Genomic DNA, 18,958 nt, shown 5'->3' on the forward strand with positions numbered 1-18,958 from the left:
AGACCTAATACATACAAAGCATTTAAAAGAGTGTCTGATACAATAAACTGTTTTCCTACTTTTATAAAGAGAACAAAGGAGACAGAGTTCACAGGAGGCAGGCCTGTTTCATCCAACTATGTTATGAGAAACAATTTTGTATAGTCAAAATAGAAAGTGGGGCTTCTTGACATACTGATAAGGGAATGAAAAAGAACTCTGCTCAGAGGGAGGAGAACAATTAAAGCACCATTGTTTACATGTTAGTGAAAATGAGCATGTAATGTCCATCCTTTGGAAAAGGAAATTATATGGAGAAAAGGTAGGGGAAATTAATAAACCTAAGCTATAAAATGGAAGAGGACATAGGAAGGACAAAATAGAGATCATAGTTAAGCCCTTCTTATTTTCCCCAAAAATCTGTTCATAGTTTTTAACCTGTGCACGCAGTCTTTATCTAGTACTTTTATCAGACATAGAGTAGTAAAACGTCTTAAAAGCCTTCCTCAAACCCCAGAAGAATAGTTTTCCAAGGGGATTAATAGTCCTAACTGTGTATTGGTTTTGTTCTGAGATTGGGCAAGGCAATAAAAGCACTTCATAGTAAAGGTGTAAATCTCTATTCCAAACCATAAGGATTGAGAATCTTTGCTGCCACTATTAATTAGAGACTCTAAGATAGAAATATTCATATATCTTAACACACATATTTAACATAGATTATCTAATACTGCAAGTCAACTATGTCAGTAACTTCCCAGAGTTAGTGCAGATCCCACAGATCAAGGGCATAGTCCCCAACAAGACTGCTCTCATTTTAGATGCCAGAGGAAGAGGTCTAGGAGGGTCTTGAAGGCCCTCCCTCCATGGAATCAGGACCATGTCACCCTCCCAGCACATTGATATGTCCCCAACCAAGAAGCTCATCTGAGCCCCAGTGTCCAGAGTTTTTACTGGAGTCTTGCTATGCAGTGCAATTGATTGGATCATTGGCCACAGGATTTAACTCAATCTCCAACCTATCTCTCTTGCCCAGAGGTTGAACTGATATCATCTGGTTCAAAGCACCAATCTTCTAATTACATGGTTGGTTTTTCTGGCATAGTCTGCCTTCATCCTGAGCTACCTTGTTAACATAAGCTATCTATCTAAAAGTCCACCATAAGTGACCTTATAAGCATAAGCCCAGAGACTATCATGAACAACACAAATACTCCTCTTCCTTAAGAAATGTCTGGGGTTTAGAAGTTCTATCCCAGGAATCTGGGACAAAGACCAGAAAATTTTCTATTATTATACAATACACATACACACGTGCACATATGTAAATACATGTATACACACGTGCACATATACATATTTATTTAAGTGTCAAGTAGCTAAATAATAGATATGTTATATATACTGTTGGAGATACTGAAATAGTAATAAACAACCTCTAAACTTATGAAACTTACAGTTTGATTAATGAGCTGGAGGTGGATAGAATGGTACCAGAATATTTAGTAATGTCAGAATCCAGGAGGAAAAGACAGCAAAATGGAAAAGATCAAGAGAAATCCATCACGTGCCCACAAATAAAAACATTTTCCCTAACACCAATCTCATTATTTTCACTCTTTCTCTGGCACACTTAGGCACAAAAGAGAATGAGATCAGAATTCCATTTATCCAGTAGGTTTGCTGTCTTTAACTTAGCTTCTTTTTATACGATCAGTAAAATTATAACCCTTTGAAACATAAAATTTTGGTTCACTTGGAAGCTTTTATTAAGATATAATTAATAGTTAGGAGAAATTTTACTAGGCATTTGGAATGAATTTAACTATTGCCTAATTATTATACTAAGAAATTCTTTTATAGAAAGAGACTTGAGCATCCAAATCATTTAGGAAACTAAAAAATACCATTTTAAATGAATTGTTGTGGTATTTATGTATTGAAGCTCTCCAAAAAATGTATAAACTGAAAACTATAAGCCTAAAATGAATATTTAAAACCCATTAGCACATTATTCCTTGCTAATTGTACAATTTTGTATACAGTGAAAATTTAGAATACCTTAAGGTTTTCATGACATAAGCCATTTTGAATTTGAAATTTTGTTTTATTGCATTGCACTCTTAATTTACTGGTTAGTACTATGTTAATACAGTCATTTAACTTTCAACTTTCTTTTTTCTAAATTTCTTTTATTTTTAACTCCCCAAGAATCTTTAAAACAAATGATAGCGCATAGGCAAGGCACTCCAGCTCTACTTGTCTAACCCAAGATGAAAAAAGACATTAAGTGAAGAAAATAATCATTAAAGCATCTTTTACAGTTGGCTGAGGGATTGTTATGATTGGAATGGGAGGGACATTAACTTGCACATTACTCAAAGCAAAGTATAATGATATATTTTACAAGTTAAAGAGGCTTTGCATTGTAAAAGATAATTTTCAACAATATAGAGAAAAGAGCTGAGAAATTTCAGAATATCTTTCTATCTGAGTACGCTCAATTTAAACACATTTGATTTCTAGCAAGTCTTAGGAGTTGGGTACAAATGTTCACTGTGAATGCAGAACCAACATGAATATGCCTCCACCATAACAGCACACTTCTGTTTATATGATCTACTTGGGTCCTTAGACCAGAAATCTTTTTCTAATAGAGAAGCATATTTAATATCATGACAAAAAGCTCAGTACAGCCCCATGCTGTTGTGACAATCACATTATAACCTTTTTTTTTTTTTTTTTGGTGGGTGTAGGGTGGCAAACAAAAATTAAGTTATTATTAACATGACTTAACATTGCTAAGTTTCTCTTTGGATCCCATGTTTCTGGTTCTCCGATGCCACTAATGGAAAAGGAGTATGGCCACAATAACTAGTCTTTGGCATATAATCCTTACCAAGATAAGTGGAAAGATTCAAAACCTCACTAATCTTTTTTTTCTGTTCCAAGAATATCCACAGTCTCCCAAATGGGATTATGCATCCCCCTCACATTTTCCCTTTTCACTAATGTCACCTAAATATTCGGCTCTATCCTATTCAGGAAACCAAAGTTCAGAGACATAAACAAAAGAGAAAAAACCCACAAAACTTCCTCAAGTCATAGGTCTAGTAATAAGGTAAGCTGGGAATTTAATTCACATTTTCTGACACTAAAACTATTGTTCATTCTCCTACACTAAGCTTCTACCCTAATTTATACACAATGGACTTTACCTAAGGTTAATATAATTTTGCAATCACTAGACAATTGGGATCATCTTCCTCTATCTCTGAAGGTTGGTTCTATTCGGATTATGTTGTGGTTGAGAGGTTTTATTACAGCTACCATGTATTCACCCTAGCCTGAAACAATGCAAGCAATTTTAATGGAGTGCCAATTATATGCAAATCTCTGTCCCAGTATTGGTGGAGAAGAAGACATACGTTTATGAATAATATCATCATCAAAGTATCTCTTTGTTCAGACTTTAGAGAATAATATAATATTGCAGATGCAATCTTACCTTCATTGAAATATTACCAATGGCACGACATCTATCCAATAACTGGCTTAACTTCCCCTAAATACAAGCTATGCTTTAGTTAAACAAATATTTATTGCGTGCCAACCATGGACTCGGTATTTGGGGCACAATAATGAACAACGTATGCAATGAAGTTCTTGTCCTCAACAAGTTTACACTGTAGAGGAAGATGGGATACCAGAAGAGCGTATACAAGAGAACAGAAAAGTGAACAAAAGAATGATAAGAGATGTAAGGAAAATTTTAAAGAATGAAGGGATAGAGATTGAATAGGGAGGTTATTTTGAATTATATGGTAATTCAATTAGATGAAAATTTTTTTCTAATTGAATTAGATGGAGAATCTTTTTCTAATGAGGTAACACTTGGACTGAGACCTGATGAACACTGAAGGAGAGTATTAGAAAATCCCAGGCAGAGTTTTATTAGCCGCCAGAGGAATTGGGCAATTAGAGAAAGAAATAAAAGGCATCAAACTTGGAAGGGGCAAACTTAAATTGTCCCTGTTTGTGAATGACAGAAAATATATATAGAATCATATAGAGTGTACATCGAAAACCCTAAATACTTCGCTAAAATACCATTAGAACTAATAAACAACTTTAGTAAAGCTTCAGAATACAAAATTAACATACAAAATGCATAGTATTTCTATATACTACCACAGAACTATCAGAAAAAGGAATCAAGAAAATAATACCATATACAATAGCTACAAAAAAAGAAATAAATTTAACCAAAGAGTGGGGAGACCTATATTCTGACTACTATACAACACTGATGAAAGAATTGAAGAAGACACAAATAAATGAAAAGTATTCTATGTTCATGGATTGGAAGAATTAATATTGTTAAAATATCCATATTACTCAAAGCAATTTACAGACACAGTGCAATCCCTATCAAAATACAAATGACATTCTCCACAGAATAAGAAAAAACAATTCTAAAATTTGTATGGAACACAAAAAAGACCCCTAATAGTCAAAGCAATCTTGAACAAAACAAATATATCTGGGAGCATCACATTGCCTGACTTCAAAATATACTACAAAGTTTTTAGTAGCCTAAAAACAGGGTACTGGCATAAAAACAGACACATAGCCCACTGGAACAGAATGCAAAGCCCATAAATAAACCCACACATATACAGTCAATTGATTTTTGACAATGATTCCAAGATACACAATGGGAACAGAATAGTCTGTTTTACAAATGGTATTGGGAAAACCAGATATCCACATGCAGCAGAATGAAATTGGACCTTTATCTCACAACATATACAAAAAATGAAGTCAAAATGGGTTTAAGACTTAAATGTAAGACCCAAAACTATAAAATTATTGGAAGAAAACATAGGACAAAAGCTCCATGACATTGATCTGGGCAATAATTCTTAAATATAACTCCAAAAGCAAAAACAACAACAGGAAAAATAGATAAATGGGATTACAATGAGCAAATGCTTTTGCACAGCCAAGAAAAAAAATCAACAGTGAAGAGACAATCCACAGAGCATGAGAAAACTTTTCCAAACTATAAATCTGATAATGTATTAATGTATAAAATATATAAGAAATTTAAACAACTCAATAGCAAGAAAACAAATAAGCCAATTTAAAAATGGGTGAAGGACCTGAATAGGCATTTCTCAAAAAGAGACATACAAATGGCCAACATGTATATGAATAATTGTTCAACATCACTAAGTATCTGGGAATGGCAAATTAAAATGACAATGAAGCCGGGCATGGTGGCTCATGTCTGTAATCCCAGCACTTTGGGAGGCCAAGGCAGGCCAATCACGAGGTCAGGAGTTTTGAAACCAGCCTGGCCAAGATGGTGGAATCCCGTCTCTACTAAAAATACAAAAATTAGCTGGGTGCAGTGGCACACACCTGTAATCCCAGCTACTCGGGAAGCTGAGGTAGGAGAATTGCTTGAACCTGGGAGGCGGAGGTTGCAATAAGCCAAGATTGTACCACTGCACTCTAGCCTGGGTGACAGAGCAAGACTCCATCTCAAAAATAAATAAATAAATAAATAAAAATAAAAATAAATAAAACCATAATTAGCTATCACCTCACACCTATTAGAACGGCTATTAACAATAAGACAAAAGAAAACAAGTGTTGGGAGGATGTGAAGAAAAGGGCTACTTTGCACATTGTAAGTGGGAATGTAAATTCATACAGCTGTAAGGCAAACAATATAAAGGTTCATCAAAAAATAAAAAAGTAGAACTACCATATGATCCAGCAGTCAGCATTACTGGGTATACATCCAAAAGAAAGGAAATCAGTATGTCCAGAAGAGAACATAGCCCTGACAGTGCCTTGATTTTAGCTCTGGGAGACCCATGCCAAATTTCTGAACTATAGACTATGAAATAATAAATGCATGCTGTTTTAAGGTAATGAATTTATGGTAATTTGTTATGGCAATAATAGGAAATTAATGCAACACCTCTGAGAATTCTTTTATATATAATCTCTAGTGTAGCATCTGTATCTGCACCTTCTCCAGTCTAATGCATGAATATTCCATGTCGGTAAGATTGGCTTAATCATTTTAGCATCTTTCAACCCAAATATGTGGTATTTTTGTTTGTTTGTTTGAGCCTTTTGCTTTTTAGTCTGTAGTTAATATTTTAGCTTGTGAATCTAATTTTCATACTTTTGGTATCATACTTTGGTGTTTACATATCAATTCCCACTGTGAGCTTTGAAATGGCCAAGTCTATGTTTCATTCAGCTAGTGCATGGCATATGAAACTTCAAATATCTGTGGAAAGTGTCAGGCCTCTGAGCCCAAGCTAAGCCATCATATCCCCTGTGACCTGCACATACACATCCAGATGACTGGTTCCTGCCTTACCTGATGACATTCCACCACAAAAGAAGTGAAAATGGCCTGTTCCTGCCTTAACTGATGACACTATCTTGTGAAATTCTTTCTCCTGGCTCATCCTGGCTCAAAAGCTCCCCTACTGAGCACCTTGTGACCCCCACTCCTCCAACCAGAGAACAACCCCCCTTTTTCCTTTACCTACCCAAATCCTATAAAACAGCCCCACTCCTGTCTCCCTTTGCTGACTCTCTTTTCAGACTCAGCCCGCCTGCACCCAGGTGAAATAAACAGCCTTGTTTCTCACACAAAGCCTGTTTGGTGGTCTCTTCACATGGATGCGCATGAAATTTGGTGCCGTGACTCAGATGGGGGGATCTCCCTTGGGAGATCAATCCCCTGTCCTGCTCTTTGCTCCATGAGAAAGATCCACCTACGTCCTCAGGTCCTCAGACTGACCAGCCCAAGAAACATCTCACCAATTTCAAATCCAGTAACCAGCCTCTTTTTACTCTCTTCTCCAACCTCCCTCACTATCCCTCAACCTTTTTCTCCTTTCAATCTTGGCACCACACTTCAATCTCTACCTTCTCTTAATTTCAATTCCTTTCATTTTCTGGTAGAGGCAAAGGAGACATGTTTTATCCATGGATCCAAAACTCCGGTGCCGGTCACGGACTAGGGAAGGCAGCCTTCCCTTGGTATTTAATCATTGCAGGGATGCCTCTCTGATTATTCACCCAGGTTTTAGAGGTGTCAGACCACGCAGGGACACCTGCCATGGTCCTTCACCCTTAGTGGCAAGTCCCACTTTTCTGGGGGAGGGGCAGGAACCCCAGACTCTTATCTCTGTGCCCTGATCCCTTATTTCTGCACCCTGACCTCTTATCTCTGTGCCCTGATCCCTTATTTCCATGCCCCGACCTCTCATCTCTCTGCCCCGATCCCTTATTTCCATGTCCTGACCTCTTATCTCCATGCCCCAACCCCTTCTCTGCTTTTTTGGAGGGCAAGAACCCCCCACCCCTTCTCCATGTCTCTACTCTTCTCTGGGCTTGCCTCCTTCACTATGGGAAAACTTCCACCTTCCATTCCTCCTTCTTCTCCCTTAGCCTGTGTTCTTAAGAACTTAAAACCTCTTCAACTCTCACCTGACCTAAACTCTAAGCATCTTATTTTCTTCTGCAATGCTGCTTGACCCCAATACAAACTCAACAGTAGTTCCAAACAGCCAGAAAACAGCACTTTCAATTTTTCCATCCTACAAGATCTAAATAATTCTTGTCATAAAACGGGCAAATGGTCTGAGGTGCCTGATGTCCAGGTGTTCTTTTACACATCGGTCGCTCCCTAGTCTCTGTTCCCAATGCAGCTCATCCCAAATCTTCCTTCTTTCCCTCCCACCTGTCCCCTCAGTCCCAACCCCAAGCATCGCTGAGTCTTTCTAATCTTCCTTTTCTACAGAACCATCTAACCTCTCCCCTCCTCACCAGGCTGAGCTAGGTCCCAATTCTTCCTCAGCCTCTGCTCCTCCACCCTATAATCCTTTTATCACCTCCTCTCCTCACACCCCGTCCGGCTTACAGTTTCATTCCATGACTAGACTTCCCCCACCTGCCCAGCAATATCCTCTTAAAAAGGTGGCTGGAACTAAAGGCCTAGTCAAGGTTAATGCTCCTTTCTCTTTATCCCAAATCAGATAGGGTTTAGGCTCTTTTTCACCAAATGTAAAAACCTAGCCCAGTTCATAGCTCGTTTGGCAGCAACACTGAGATGCTTTACAGCCATAGACCCTAAAAGGTCAAAAAAACCATCTTATTCTCAATGTATATTTTATTACCCAATCTGCTCCCAACATTAAATAAAACTCCAAAAATTAAATTCCAGCCTTCAAACCCCACAACAGTATTTAATTAACCTCGCCTTCAAGGTGTACAATTCCTTGCCTCCACTGTGAGACAAACCCCAGCCACATCTCCAGCACACAAGAACTTCCAAACGCCTAAATCACAGTGGCAAAGTGTTCCTCCAGGCCCGCCTCCCCCAGGAGCTTGCTACAAGGGCCAGAAATCTGGCCACCAGGCCAAGGAATGCCTGCAGCCTGGGATTCCTCCTAAGCCGCGTCCCATCTGTGTGGGACCTCACTGAAAATCAGACTGTTCAACTTACCTGGCAGCCACTCCCAGAGCCCCTGAACTCTGGCCCAAGGCTGACTGACTACTTCTCAGATCTTCTCGGCTTAGCAGCTGAAGACTGATGCTGCCTGATCACCTCGGAAGCCCCTAGATGACCATCATGGACGCCGAGCTTTGGGTAACTCTCACAGTGGAGGGTAAGTCCGTCCCCTTCTTAATCAATACGGAGGCTACCCACTCCACATTACCTTCTTTTCAAGAGCCTGTTTCCCTTGCCTCCGTAACTGTTGTGGGTATTGACGGCCAGGCTTCTAAACCTCTTAAAACTCCCCAACTCTAGTGCCAACTTAGAAAACATTCTTTTTGCACTCTTTTTTAATTATCCCCACCTGCCCAGTTCCCTTATTAGGCTGAGACACTTTAAGTAAATTATCTGCTTCCCTGACTACTCCTGGGCTACAGCCACACCTCATTGCTGCCTTTTCCCCCAGTTCAAAGCCTCCTTCACATCCTCCCCTTGTATCTCCCCACCTTAACCTACAAGTATAAGACACCTCTACTCCCTCCTTAGTGACTAATCATGCACCCCTTACCATCCCATTAAAATCTAGTCACTCTTACCCTGCTCGATGCCAATATCCCATCCCACAGCATGCTTTAAAAGGATTAGAGCCTGTTATCACTCGCCTGTTACAGCATGGCCTTTTAAAGCCTATAAACTCCCCTTACAATTTCCCCATTTTACCTGTCCTAAAACCAGACAAGACTTATAGGTTAGTTCAGGATCTGCGCCTTATCAACCAAATTGTTTTGCTTATCCACCCCGTGGTGCCAAACCCATAGACTCTCCTATCCTCAATGCCTCCCTCCACAACCCATTATTCTGTTCTGGATCTCAAACATGCTTTCTGGATCTCAAACATCCCGGCCTCTCTTCGCTTTCACTTGGACTGACCCTGACACCCATTAGGCTCAGCAAATTACCTGAGCTGTACTGCTGCAAGGCTTCACAGACAGCCCCCATTACTTCAGTCAAGCCCAAATTTCTTCCTCATCTGTTACCTATCTCAGCATAATTCTCATAAAAACACATGTGCTCTCCCTGCTGATTGTGTCCAGCTAATCTCCCAAACCTCAATCCCTTACAAAACAACTCCTTTCCTTCCTAGGCATGGTTAGTGTGGTCAGAATTCTTACACAAGAGCCAGGACCGCACCCTGTAGCCTTTCTGTCCAAACAACTTGACCTTACTGTTTTAGGCTGGCCATCATGTCTCCATGCAGCAGCTCCTGCCGCCCTAATACTTTTAGAGGCCCTTAAAATCACAAACTATGCTCAACTCACTCTCTACAGCTCTCATAATTTCCAAAATCTATTTTCTTCCTCACACCTGATGCATATACTTTCTGCTCCCCAGCTCCTTCAGCTGTACTCACTCTTTGTTGAGTCTCCCACAATTACCATTGTTCCCGGCCGGGACTTCAATCCGGCCTCCCATATTATTCCTGATACCACACCTGACCCTCATGACTGCATCTCTCTGATCCACCTGACGTTCACCCCATTTCCTTCTTCCCTGTTTCTCACCGTGATCACACTTGGTTTATTGATGGCAGTTCCACCAGGCCTAATCGCCACACACCAGCAAAGGCAGGCTATGCTATAGTACAAGCCACTAGCCCGCCTCTTAGAACCTCTCATTTCCTTTCCATTGTGGAAATATATCCTCAAGGAAATAACTTCTCAGTGTTCCATCTGCTATTCTACTATTCCTCAGGGATTATTCAGGCCCCCTCCCTTCCCTACACATCAAGCTCGGGGATTTGTCCCCACCCAGGACTGGCAAATTTGCTATTCTACTACTTCTCAGGGATTATTCAGGCCCCTCCCTTCCCTACACATCAAGCTCAGGGATTTGTCCCCAGCCAGGACTGGCAAATTTGCTATTCTACTACTTCTCAGGGATTATTCAGGCCCCTCCCTTCCCTACACATCAAGCTCAGGGATTTTCCCCCGCCCAGGACTGGCAAACTAGCTTTACTCAACATGCCCCGAGTTAGGAAACTAAAATACCTCTTGGTCTAGGTAGACACTTTCACTGGATAAGTAGAGGCCTTTCCCACAGTGTCTAAGAAGGCCACCACGATCATTTCTTCCCTTCTGTCAGACATAATTCCTTGGTTTGGCCTTCCCACCTCTATACAGTCCGATAGCAGACCGGCCTTTATTAGTCAAATCAGCCAAGCATTTTTTCAGGCTCTTAGTATTCAGTGAAACCTTTATATCCCTTACAGTCCTCAGTCTTCAGGAAAGGAGAACAGACTAATGGTCTTTTAAAAACACACCTCACCAAGCTTAGCCACCAACTTAAAAAGGACTGGACAATACTTTTACCACTTTCCCTTCTCAGAATTCAGGCCTGTCCTCAGAATGCTACAAGGTACAGCCCATTTGAGCTCCTGTATAGACACTCTTTTTGTTAGGCCCCAGTCTCATTCCAGACACTAGACCAACTTGGACTGTACCCTAAAAAACTTGCCATCTCTACTATCTTCTGTCTAGTCATACTCCTATTCACCATTCTCAATTACTCATACCTGCCCTGCTCTTGTTTACACTGCCAGTTTTCACTGTTTCTCCAAGCCATCAAAGCTGATATCTCCTGGTGCTATCCCCAAATCGCCATTCTTAACTCTTAAAGTATATAAATCATCTTTGCTTGCAAGGCTATGCTGAACCTTCTTAGGCACTCTCTAATTAGATGTCCTAGGTCCTCCCAATTCTTAGTCCTTTAATACCTGTTTTTCTCCTTCTCTTATTCCATTTAGTTTTTCAATTCATACAAAACTGTATCCAGGCCATCACCAATAATTCTAAATGACAAATGTTTCTCCTAACAACCCCATAATACCACCCCTTACCACAAAATCTTCCTTCAGTTTAATCTCTCCCACTCTAGGTTCCCATGCTGCCCCTAATCCCGCTCGAAGCAGCCCTGAGAAACATCGCCCCATTAACTCTCCATACCATCCCCCAAAAAATTTAACCGTCCCAACACTTTACCACTATTTCATTTTATTTTTCTTATTAATATAAGAAGACAGGAATGTCAGGCCTCTGAGCCCAAGCTAAGCCATCATATCCCCTGTGACCTGCACATACACATCCAGATGGCCGGTTCCTGCCTTAACTGATGACATTCCACCACAAAAGAAGTGAAAATGGTCTGTTCCTGCCTTAACTGATGACATTATCTTGTGAAATTCCTTCTCCTGGCTCATCCTGGCTCAAAAGCTCCCCTACTGAGCACCTTGTGACCCCCACTCCTCCAACCAGAGAACAACCCCCCTTTTTCCTTTACCTATCCAAATTCTATAAAACGGCCCCACCCCTATCTCCCTTCCCTGACTCTCTTTTTGGACTCAGCCCACCTGCACCCAGGTGAAATAAACAGCCTGTTGCCCACACAAAGCCTGTTTGGTGGTCTCTTCACATGGAAGCGCATGAAAGAAACGGAACGGAAGGGAAGGGAAGGAAACGGAAGGATAGGGGAGGGGGGAAGGGAGGAAGGGAAGGAGGGAAGGAGGGAGGGAAGGAAAGAAGGAAGGATGGAAGGAAGGAGGGAGGGAGGGAGTGATGGAGGGAGGGAAGACAGGCTATGAAGCTAAGACATGAGAAACATCATGATAGTAAATATATAACAAAGTTCAAGTTTACAGCTTCACACAAAGAACAATGCCTGCCTAGTCAAAAGTAGGCTTTTAAAAAAATATTTGCTGAAAAATGGTCCACATTTGTTCAAGTAGTTTTTTGTTGTTGTTGTTGTTGTTGTTAAATGAAAGCATATCAAGTTTTCTTGAGTCTATTTGACCAGCACATTTAGGAGTACTGTGTATTTTATCATTGAGCCTTTAACTTTTTACAAGGAAATAATGGATTTTGGTCAAAGATTCCAAAGGAATATGTACAGTCAGGAAATAAGATAACATTATGAAACTTGCAAACATTTTAGCTCTTGTAAAGACAGATTGCACTTTGCTCCTATTTCAAAATAGACCTGCAATTTTATGTTGAAAGTTGGAAAAATCACCAGGGGATTGACAATTTTACCATGAGAATTCTAGTATAGTATGAATCCTATGATCCTCCAAAATTGTTCAAGAAATTGTTTCCTCATCCCTTTAGAAGTTTTAGTATCATTGGCAATGACTGTGCCAAACCATTTTTAAATGCAGTGCCAGAATTCCTGCCTCTTAACTCTTTGACAGATACTGATAAAATACTTCAGGTAATTTAGTTCATAGGAGATTATTGTACCAAATTTTTCTGCTGCTTGAATTTTTCCTGTTAGACTCACCTTTCCTTAGGTGAGTTGTTGTTGTTGTTATATTGAGCATGCAAAACTGATATGCTCCTTTAAAGGGCTGACATTTTTTACCAATTATCTTACAACCAAGTTTGTACTCATCTGGCTTTTGCTAAAACAGAGCTGTTTATCTACAAGCTGAAACTATATTTTCCTTTCCTAGTGATTAAAACTTTGACAGCCATATGCTCATTCTTGTTTAAGTCATATCCTTTTGGGTTTTAGCCTTAGTCTTCACTGCTATTGGCAAACAAAAGGAAATGCTTCTAATATGTAGGGCTCCCCTCTAGTGAAACCTATAAACACAAATGGAACACTCACTTCTAAAGGTGGATTTAGTTTTAAATTACCTTTCCAAAGTAGGTAATCTCCAGGCTCCCTCTCTGATTGATCTGCCAAGCCAGCCACTTTGTTAGCATTAGCATGGCTTGAATTTGAGAACTACAGATGGTGAAGGCATATAAACTCCATGGTGGGAAAATCAGGTTTCAGTGAAGATTCCTAACCAGCATACACTATTAAATGAATTCTTCATTTGCTTTTTGATAATAGGTACTACATGCAACTTAAATGATTTACTGTAGGAAATCTTGTCCCAGTTATACTTGCCAGTCCTGGCCTGTTCAGCAGTTATGAACACTAAGACAGAAAAACTATTTCTTTCTAAGTAGGTCAGAGATCTAAATACTACTAATGAGTTGAACATAAGGTATTTTCTATTAATAATTTATTTTATCACTGCAGTTCCTTTAGTCATTTTACATATCCATTCTAGTTTCCATTTTACCACGATATTTATTAATATAATACAAGAATAATTATGTCCATTTTCTTTTGTTTATACGTCATGTTTTCCTGATCTAACTGTCTCTCATTCAAGCAGAAATGTGCTATTGATCCTGCAATCTTTAAGTACTGGTCTTTCACACAAAATGAAAAAGAAATTTCTCCTTTTTTTTCAGTTTTACTGTATCACTTTATTCTCTAAACTGGCCCCTCTTAGCATCTATGATCTTTAAAATTAGCACAAGATTTGTTTTCATTTATTGCAATGGTACTATGAAAATCAATGTAGTCTGGTTAGTTGAGATTATTTATATTTCCTCATCAAACCATTATCCTTTAATGCGCATATCTGCTTTCTTTTTTTTTTCTAAATATATATCAATTTATTATACAATAATAATGGAAATCATTTATTATGCAATTTTTATTTTTTTTTCTTTTATTATTATTATTATTATTATTATTATTATTGTACTTTAGGTTTTATGGTACATGTGCCCAATGTGCAGGTAAGTTACATATGTATACATGTGCCATGCTGGTGCGCTGCACCCACCAACTCGTCATCTAGCATTAGGTATATCTCCCAATGCTATCCCTCCCCCCTCCCCCCACCCCACAACAGTCCCCGAAGTGTGATGTTCCCCTTCCTGTGTCCATGTGTTCTCATTGTTCAATTCCCACCTATGAGTCAGAATAGCGCATATCTGTTTTCTCAAAATTTAAAGCCGGTCACACTGGGATCTGGATATCTGCCATTATGGACATATTAGAGCATCACCAGTTATTTAAGAAAGCCAGTGATCTCACTGGATGAAGAAAACATTCTTTATTTAGTTGTTATTACTTTTAACAAAATTAAATCCCTATTAAAGAGAGAAATTCATTGTAAGAAAAATTTATTTTTTCACCAAGTTGATGTTCACTGTTAGCTACAAATCATGCTTCCCACAGTGGATTGTATTTGGGAGAGAGGGAGGCAGAGAGGTCTGTATGTATGCTGCACAATTGTTCAAAGAACTAAACACTTAAAAATTATTGTATCCCAGATGCACAATCCCACAAATTCATGGGATAAATACCTAAACCATTTAGTAAGCCTACACAACAGCCATGTATTTCTTAAAATTAAATAAAGCACCTTTTAAGTTTCCAGAGTAAAACACACCCATTTTTGAAACTCTAAAATTTATATATAATAGTGTATCATTTAATCATCACAAAACCCTAAGAGTTGGGTACTATCATATTCCCATTTTATTTATGGGTAAACTAAAGTCCAAAGAATGAAAAATTAGCTCTAAGTACAAAAGCCATAACTGGTAGCATCACTGAGCCTGAATTGTTATCACATTATTTATCATGTTGGTTAAGAGAGCAAACAAAAGATATTTTGTCAGTCTAAATTACCCTTTTAACTTGGGATTGTTATATTATCAATAGGGCCTTATATCTCCCCACTTCCATCCTGATCAAGAAATTTTCAATCTTTATGAATATATAAGAACATACAAGCAGTTTTCTTCCATAAGCTGCCTGCAATTCTCCATCTTGAAACTCATCCTGGTTTCTTCAGCACTTCATAAACACATCTAAGTACACAAAAAATAATAGATGCCCAGCATAAAACCTCCTTTCGCTTCATTTTGCCTTATGAAAAAGAGCTGTTATTTTCAAAATGTAATTTGTAAACATTTCATATACAATGTGATATATTATGAAAAAACAATCAGTGAATTAGATTTCCACATCACATTCAGACCTTGGCCATTTCAGGTCATTTCATATTAGAGTTAAATTTACTGCCTTTAGAGTTAGACAGACATAAAATTGAATTAAATTAAATTGTCCATTATTTAATAAAATTAAGTTAAATTTCCCATCATTTAATTACCCTGATACCTTCTGCAACTTATTTAATTTCCCTCTGACTTTGTTACCTTGTCCTGAAAATGAGTATATTTTGTTACTTACCTCTCAGTTTTGTTGTGAGAATTAAATGAGATAATAGATTTAAAGCACTGAACTCAATACCTAGCTTATAGTACTAGTTCAATGATTATATTATACCATATAAATAGCTTTAAAGTTCCTAAATCTCCTGGCCTCTTCCTCCCTCAAGCTCATCTTTTACTTTTAAACGGTGCAATACAACGCAAAAACACAAGTTTGGAGTCATATGTCTATGTGTGAAAGACATTTCATCCACTTGCAAAATGATAGATTCCTTAAATAAATTAAATTGCTTAGCCTAAGTGCTTCCAAAACTTTTTCACATCAAGGTGCACAAAAATTAACGCTTTTTTATGGCACACTAGGGTAAATGGAAGAAACTGTTTGAAGCCAGCCACCCCAAGTCTCACTCTTGCTCTTTCTGTTGATGGAAATCAACATCTCAGCACATGCCTGTTTGCCTGTGTCAAGTTCCCAATTTTTTAAAACACAACAATGATACTGAACTCACAAGGTTTTAGAGAAGATACAAAGATGCCTGAAAAACAGCTGGCACACTGATCAGCAAATAGTGTGTTCTTAATTATCCTGGGCTCTTACTTTCCCACCATGTCCTCTATGGTGTAGCTATATGAAGCTGCTGAAAAATTCAAAAGATAGCCATGCTTTTTCACATCTCTTTCATTTACATGTCATTCCATCTTAAGGAATGCTGTAACAGTTTATCTATTGCTATGTAACGAATCACCACAAACTCAGAGACTTAAAACAGACACACACACACACACACACACACACACACACATTCATTAGCTTATTATTTCTGTGGGTCAAGGGTCCTGGCATGGCTTTGCCGGGTCCTGTGCTTAGGGCCTCACAAGGCTACAATGAAGGTATCAGTCAGTGCACATTCTTATGTGGAAGTCTGACAGGATAAGAGTTTGCTTCCAAGTTCACTTAAATTGTTGGTCCAGGCTAGGCTACTGTATTGGTATCTAGACAATAGTAGCACAGTTTAAAAGTCCTATTCAAGTAAAGAGACCAACTCTACTTAGTCACTCTCTTCTCCATCCCCTTTCTTTAAACTCCAAGTTTGTAGGTGACAAACTAGACAAATAACCTTTTCTCAGTGCTGCTTCTTCCTAAGGTATTGATGATAAATCCCAATCACAGCAGTTGCCTGGTGGAGGATTGCAAAGAGAAATATTAGTCCTGAGCTCTCTTTCCTGAAATTAAGCCTGTTTTCTTTTTCTAAATTAACTTGGACATACAGAGAGGAAGGCATGGCCTTAGGCATTCCGTAGTACACATTACCAGACACAGTAACTATACCATCAGGGTGAAATGAGCACCCAGGGAAGATAACTAGATGTATAAAGATTGTAAGGACTATTAAAGAAAGACAAACTCAATAAGCTATCTGAACACTGGAATGGATGGATCAATAATGTAAAATAACTGTAATACTTTAGAATATAAGAAAATATGTTAGTAACATAAGTAAGAACAAGAAATCTGAAAAGTAAACTGGTGGAAATGATGAACATAGTAACTGATCAAAGAAGATGATACACTTAAGAATAAATATGTGAATTAGAAGATTACATTAAAAATTCCAAGAAGGCAGAAGAAAAATATAAAAAGAGGGAAGCTATAAAATCAAAACTAAAATATATGAAAAACAGAAATAGAAATGATATTCTGATGTTAGAAGTTTTGCTATAAAAGGACTCACACTGAAAACATTCTTGCTAGAAAAGCTCAAGTAAGATAAAAGAATGATGTCATCAGGATTCTTAGTATCCCAAACATAACAATAATCATGAACGGTGAAATCAAGGAATGTGGAATAGGTGGCCATGCTATGTGCCTCCCTAACACCTCATGCAAAGCTCTGTCACGTGACTTACCATTCTGTTTTGCTATAATCTGCTCATGTACATGTTTCCTCTGGTAGTAATACTGCTTAGAAAAACAAGTGTGAAATTATTTTACTTTTGTATTCTAAATTTTCATAATCTATCACAAGTCCTGGCATACAACGGCCATTCTCTATATTCTGGCGAAATGGAACTGAGCTGACTTTTACCCACCTCTTTCAATTCTATCATTCGTTTACTTGATCTTTTGTGGTCTTCTGGTTTTCAGACCTCAGAACTTAGTTGACTTCACATAGCTGTTTTACAATCTAGCTAGCTAGCTGTTTAACTGTCCTGCAATTGGTCCAATGCTGCCCCATTCTCTGACCAGTCTGCCTGGTCTTCTGACCTGTTATATTGCCTGGTGGAGACAAATAGAAACATGGGATAGACAATCCTGTTCTCCATCCTGTTCTTATGTGCCTATGCTGGTACTGATATTTAGAAAAATGTTAAGTTTTAGGTGGGATAGAGGGAAGAATGAAGGGAATGATAGAATGAGAAACACTACCATACACACTGTACAAAGTATTGAGGGAAATGTGCTGTCAGACAGCCTTAGAAATAAAGCAGTCCCTTCCTTATGTAGTCTTGTCACCAAAATAGAATACACGTGCACACCTGAAGAAACTTTTTTGGGAGACAAATTAGATGAAAGTCTGGCCTATTCTCTGATTTTCTTGCTTTGCCTATTTAAATGTTTAGTAGTTTCCCTTGCTGTTGATTAGGAGATAGATGTAGAATTATCTCTGCAGTTAACTTTGTGTTTGAAGTTCTCACATTGCTACCATCTTTCTGAGCCAATTAAGCGTACCTTTATCATGCCTCCTGATGGGGTTATTCAGTATGTGCTAAATGGTTTAATTAAAATCTGTCCTGTTTCCCTAATGCCCATTTGGAGGAATACCTTTCTCAAAATAGCAATTAAATATATAATAATCCATTACTTGGAAGAAAAAAGAATCGCTGAGTGTCTCTGAAAGATAAACAAGCAGGCTTTCAATGATCTCATTTAAAATCTTACTTTACAAATATATAATGGCATTTTCTTCTTTATTTCTAACTGTATTGGTCAAACTTATCATGCGGTCTTGGAAATTTTGATATCTCATAATGGAAATTATCTTGTGACTATTATTAGAATGACAGGGAAATACATAGTTACAAATACAGCAATGTTGCCAATAGGAAGGATCCATGGTATGGCAGGGAGAGTGTAGGCTTTACAGATGAGTCCTCACTAAGTCTACTATTACTTAGGCACTCTGCCAACCTCTTTATAAATGGTCTTGCAAATTCTTATGAAGTTTAATATTATTCCCATTTTATCAATGATGGCAGTGAGTCCTTGAGAGGTTTCGTAATTACCCCCAAATCACTCTGCTATTAAGTAGTGGGACAGAATTTGAGCCCAGGCTTGCCTGACTCAAAATCTGTATGTTCC

The sequence above is a fragment of the Pongo abelii genome, chromosome 13, assembly GCF_028885655.2.
Source record: "Pongo abelii isolate AG06213 chromosome 13, NHGRI_mPonAbe1-v2.0_pri, whole genome shotgun sequence".
Classification (NCBI taxonomy): domain Eukaryota; kingdom Metazoa; phylum Chordata; class Mammalia; order Primates; family Hominidae; genus Pongo; species Pongo abelii.